Raw genomic sequence first — 6,259 nt, 5'->3', positions numbered from 1 at the left:
AGCATAACGCTAAACATGCTAAAGGCACTAAATTACTCATACTAAAGATACAAACTAAAAATCCACAGATCATCATATATCTACGCCATCTGCATTTTATCCGTTTATAAGTGCATTTCCTGTAAACTGAACCCATGACGTTGGCACGAAATTAGGTTAATGCAAACCTGTAATGTGGCTGCATGTTAGAAGTTTAAATAAACTGTATTTAACGTACATAAAACGCGATGGTTATATCCAACTGAATCGTTTTAATGGCCCAATGAATTGAACAGTTCAAACAAACCGATTCGCCGAAATGATTCGAACTTCCACGGTTATGGATTGAAAGATTGAAACAGATGATCTCTTCAAAGTCACCCTTATACATTAATCTGCTTCCTGCTTGATCTTAACATTAAAAATTGATAAATAAATAAAAAACATGTGGTACACAAAGAACAGCTGACGAAGATAGATTGTCCGGAGGAGAAAATAAGTATTTTCAATTTTTTAACTAATTATGTTTTAACTATAAAGTGACTGTTTTTTTTTTCAGAAACATAACTATAAAAATAAATTATTCTTAATTATTAACTATTTTTGTTAATTATAGTAACTATTTATCATTATAAATTAATAAATCTTGATAGTAGTTATTACAACTCAAACTTCAGTCATACAGTTTTATTAACATGCATTCTGCTTTATTACACATAAGTCAGGCTTGGACACTTTTTTTAACAACTTTTTGAAGTGAAACCATTAAATTGACTGAAACGCTTTGTGATTATCAATGGTCTCAATGGTATCTGAATGAATGGTTAAATGGGAATGGAATAGAATACAACATGATAAAAAAAAAAAACTAGGCAAAGCAGTGGCGCAGTAGGTCCAAAGTCCAAAGACATGCTGTACAGGTGAATTGGGTAGGCTAAATTGTCCGTATTGTATGAGTGTTTGTGGATGTTTCCCTGAAATGGGTTGCGATTGCAAGGGCACCCGCTGCGTAAAAACTTGCTGGATAAGTTGGCGGTTCATTCCGCTGTGGTGACCCCAGATTAATAAAGGGACTAAGCCGACAAAAAAATGAATGAATGATAAAATCTATAATTAATTGACAATTTTATTATGTAGTGAAGTGCCAGCAAACATAGTCAATGTTACAGATTCAGACAACAAATTCAACATTCTTTAACCATCAGCATCATGACATAATTATACAACAGCTCACAGATGTAATGGTGATAGATGACTATATACGTTGCAGTTAAATAATGTTCATAACGATAAACAAAAGGAGTTTGCTCCCAATCTCAAAGTTTGTAGTAGAGGTAGCACATGCCTCCTGCTGAAGGACTTCAAATTCTCCTATGTGAGCAAAAGCTTAAAGTGTTTCATTTCACATCAGCAAATATATTACCAAAACTTAAATGCACGTAAACAAAATTGTCATTTATTATAACAGAATTAGGCTAAAAAAAAGAACGGACACCATTGCATATATTTTCACTTCAGTACCTGAAGTAAAGGTATTACATTGATATAAATACAATTCACAGTGAATCTCAATTGTTTCATGTGCCCATTTCAGCATCTAAAATTAAAACAATAACCAATCAAATGCAAAATGCTTCAGTCTGTGTATTTGAAATAGTCAAAGTGCATGTTTATATATCTTACACTTAATTATTACATGTCAACATGTACAAAAGACGGACGGTTTTGTGTTGTATTCAAAAAATCAGTTCAAATACATACAACCACACCAGTCTGATCTCAGAACAGTTGGCTTCATAAACCTGCAGGAAGACGTTAAATGATTATGAGTGTAGAATTTAGATTGGACTGGAATTCCTTTTTACATTGTTTCCTGTCGATTTATCTGTAACATGTTATGTTTCACATGGATTGAGTTGTATTGTAGGATGTTATAAGCATCAATGCACACTAAAGCAATACACTACCTGACAAAAGTCTTGTCGTCGATCCCATTTGTAAGAGCAATGAATAATAACTTGACTTCTAGTTTATCATTTGGAAAAGTGCTACATGGTTAGATTTATTGTGAAGTATCTGTTGAACTGCATCACAATCATCACAAATACTGCAGAAGATCTATTGGAAGCCACATGGACCCAAGATTCTCACAGAAATCAGTCAAGTTTAGTGAAGGAAAAATCATGATTTATGGTTACATTCAGTATGGGGGAATGCGAGAGATCTGCAGAGTTGACAGCAACATCAACAGCCTGAGGTATCAAGACATTTGTGCTGATCATTACATTACAGACCTCAAGAGAGGGCAAGCAGGATAGCACTCCTTCTCATACTTCAGCCTCCACATCAAAGTTCCTGAAAGCAAAGAAGGTAAAGGTGCTCCAGAATTGGCCAGCCCAGTCACCAGACATAAACTTTATTGAGCATGATGAAGATGAATCCAAAGATTAGTCATTGCAGAGATGCGTGGATGGTCACGCAAGCTTATGGGAGTCATACACAATATTCATTCTTTTTCCACTGCACCATGACTTTATATTCTATACCACATGTGTCAACTACTAGGCCTAAATGCGGCCCGTCAAAACATTTAATCAGGCCCGACAACAAGTTTTGGTAATGAAGTTCAAGTGGCCCATGCTTACTTTCAATATTAGGTCTGTGACAATTACAATATTGAGACGCAGGTGGTGCTGTTGCGCTGTACCATACTTACTAATTATGACGTTAGCATAACGTTACACTAAATGTACACTAGATATTAAAGTTTGGAGACAAACTTTATGGTGGCTTGAGAAGCCGAGTCTGAAAGTTTGAAGTCGTTTTAAAGTGTAAATAGCATGCTACTAGTATGATTCTAGCTTGAATTAGCATGTTGCTAGCATGAATTAGCATGATTCTAGCATGAATTAGCATGTTGTTAGCATGATTCTAACATGAATTAGCATGTTACTACAATGATTCTAACATGAATTAGCATGTTTTAGCATGATTCTAGCATTAATTAGCATATCACTAGCATGATTCTAGCATGAATTAGCATGTTGTAAGCATGATTTTAACATAAATTAGCATGTTACTAGGATGATTCTAACAGGAATTAGCATGTTGTTAGCATGATTCTAGCAGGAATGAGCATGTTACTAGCATGATTCAAGCATTAATTAGCATATCACTAGCATGAATTGGCATGTTGTTAGCATGGTTCTAGCATGAATTAGCATGTTACTAGAATGATTCTAACATGAATTAGCATGTTGTTAGCATAAATCTAGCATGATTTAGCATGGTGTTAGCATGATTCTAGCATGAATTAGCTTGTTACTAGAATGATTCTCACATGAATTAACATGTTGTTAGCATGATTCTAGCATGAATTAGCATATTACTAGCATGATTTTAGCATGAATTACCATGTTGTTAGCATGATTCTAGTATGAATTAGGATGTTACTAGCATGATTTAAGCATGAATTAGCACGTTGTTAGCATGATTCTAGCATGTATTAGCATGTAACTAGCATGATTCTAGCATGAAGTAGCATGTTGTTAGCATGAATTAGCATAATTACAAGGCCTAAATGCGGCCTGTCAAAACATTTAATCAGGCCCGACAACAAGTTTTGGTAATGAAGTTCAAGTGGCCCATGCTCACTTTTAACATTAGGTCTGTGACAATTAGCATAACGTTACACAATGTAAACAAGGTAAAACATTTCTGGGACTAGCACAATGTAAAAAAAAACGCCTCGCAGACCACCATTTTAGGTCTGAAATCCACAAGTTCAGAGTTGAAGGCATAGACATTTGGCATGGATCATTTCATGATTGGGGTGCCTTTTTAAAGCTAAAAGAATAAGTTCAATAATCAACCCTCTGTTGCTTGTTACAATGTGGTGTATCCGTTGTTGACATTGTTTTATCATCAGTTTTTCTGAATATGAAATTGTTTTAAAAGTAGACTACTGTTCTATGCTAGCCTTCTGTGCTGTTTTATGCTTATAATGGTTATTTCATGTTGGGATAGAGATAAAACCTGCTGTGACACAAATTAAATGTAAAACCTTACTATTTTGATAAATGTGGTTTATGAAGTGTTATAGAGATGTTATACAGTTAATACACTTTTATTTTCTCCAATAAATATTATAAATATAAAATGTGTATGTACGGCCCCTGACTTTACTCACAACACTCCGTGCGGCCCTTACCAAGTTTGCACTTGACACCACTGTTCTATACTGTACATTCCTTCTGTTAAGTAAGACTTTTGTCTAAGCAAAGTCAGACCTTAGGGTGCTTTCACATCAGTAGTTCACTTCATTTGGTCTGGACAAAGGGCAATAAATGATCCATTGTTACATTTTTTGCCAACTTTGGGTCATTTTCACACCACACCGCTTTGATCCGAACTAGTTGAAACGAACAAATTGCAGTCATCTGAAAAATTCACATCTCTCATTGGTCATATGTTGTTGAATATATTTCCTAAACTGCTTATTGATTGGTTAGAATTCAGGTGCGGAAAAAATGCCAATGAACTCCCGCAAGTAAACAAAACCTGCAGACACAAAATGTCGTTTTTACTCTGGAGGGACGACTGCGCTGACTAATTGTATGCCTGCTTTAGACAAACTATACATTTCGAGAATGAAGCGTGGCTGCAGCTGGAAAACAGTGTTTTAATGCATCGTTCATCACTTCAGAAGGAGGCGGGAATTAATTTAGCTAAACTGCGACATGGTCATCTTGCGGAAATATTACCAACGATCCATCAGGTAATGTTTAACCCTCTCTCTATTGGTAAAGCGCTGTCAACAAATATTTTTCCTCCATATCCCATAATGCACAGCGCATCTGCCTATGGCAGCTGAATTAGTTCAAAAGGCACAGTACTTTTTGCGGTTGGACCTGTTTTAGTACGAATCATATTCTCATCACAAACGAACCGCTCCAGGGTTTGAAAGCGCATCGAGACCAAGCAGGTCTCGGTACGCTTATTTGGTCAGCTTTTGGTGCAGACCTGAGTACGATTGCTGCATTCTCACCTGCCTAAACGAACAGCACCAAAAGGGAAAACGAACTCTAGTGCGATTCAACCAAATTAAATAAGAGTGCTTTCACCTCAGTAGTTCGCTTCATTTGGTCCAGACCAAGGGCAATAAATGATCCATTGTTGCATTTTCTGCCATCTTTGGGTCGTTTTCACACCACACTGCTGGCTTTGGTCCGAACCAGTTGAAACTAAATAAAATGCAGTCATCTGACAAAATCCACATCTCTCATTGTCCAGATGTTGTTGAATATATTTCCTAAACTGCTTATTGACTGGTTAGAATTCACGTGCGGGAAAATGCCAATGAACTCCCGCAAGTAAAAAAAAAAATCGGCAGGCACAAAATGTCGTTTTTACTCTGGAGGGACGACTGCGCTGACTAATTGTATGCCTGCTTTAGACAAACTATACATTTCGAGAATGAAGTGCGGCTGCGGCTGGAAAACAGTGTTTAAATGCATCGCTCGTCACTTCAGGAGGAGGCGTGAATTAATTTAGCTAAACTGCGACATGGTCATCTTGCAGGAATATTACTAATGATCCATCAGGTAATGTTTTCCCCCCTCTCTCTCTTTGTTGGTAAAGCGCTGTCAACAAATATTTTTCCTCCATATCCTATAATGCACTGCGCATTGGCCTACAGCAGCTGGATTAGTCCAAAAGGCGCAGTACTTTTTGCGGTTGGACCTGTTTTAGTACGGATCATATTCTCCACCTCTTCAAGCAGGTCTCGGTACTCTTATTTGATCCGCTATTGGTGTGCACCTGAGTACGATTGCTGTATTCTCACCTGCCCAAACGAACCGCACCAAAAGGGAAAACGAACTCTAGTGCGATTCAACCGAATTAAATAAGGCAGGTGTGAAAGCACCCTTACTGTCCTTATAAAAAAAAAAAAATCAAAATCAAGGAGTGGCGAGGGGGCGTGGCCAAGAGCCGTGGGATGCACCTGTGGTGCGCTCCGGCCTCGAATCCCACGGAAGGAGCTCTGGACTATAAGAGGAGGAACGATGAGGAAGCCGAGAGAGGACCGGGCCTGGACAAATTTTACTTTTGCTTTCCGTTTGTTTTGGTTTAGACGGCAGTCTCCGTGAGGAGCTGCCGTCACGGTAATTAATAAATAGTTTAAAAACTGCGTCGATTCTCTGCCTCCTTCTTACCACACAACGAACTTTACTACACAAGGCATGATCTTATTTTATTTTGGTGAAATAAGCGTAATCTA

The sequence above is a fragment of the Danio rerio genome, chromosome 10, assembly GCF_052040795.2.
Source record: "Danio rerio strain M-AB ecotype USA chromosome 10, GRCz13ab, whole genome shotgun sequence".
In the NCBI taxonomy this organism is placed as follows: Eukaryota; Metazoa; Chordata; class Actinopteri; order Cypriniformes; family Danionidae; genus Danio; species Danio rerio.
The sequence above is the reverse complement of the archived record's forward strand: the minus strand, read 5'-3'. Positions refer to the sequence as shown.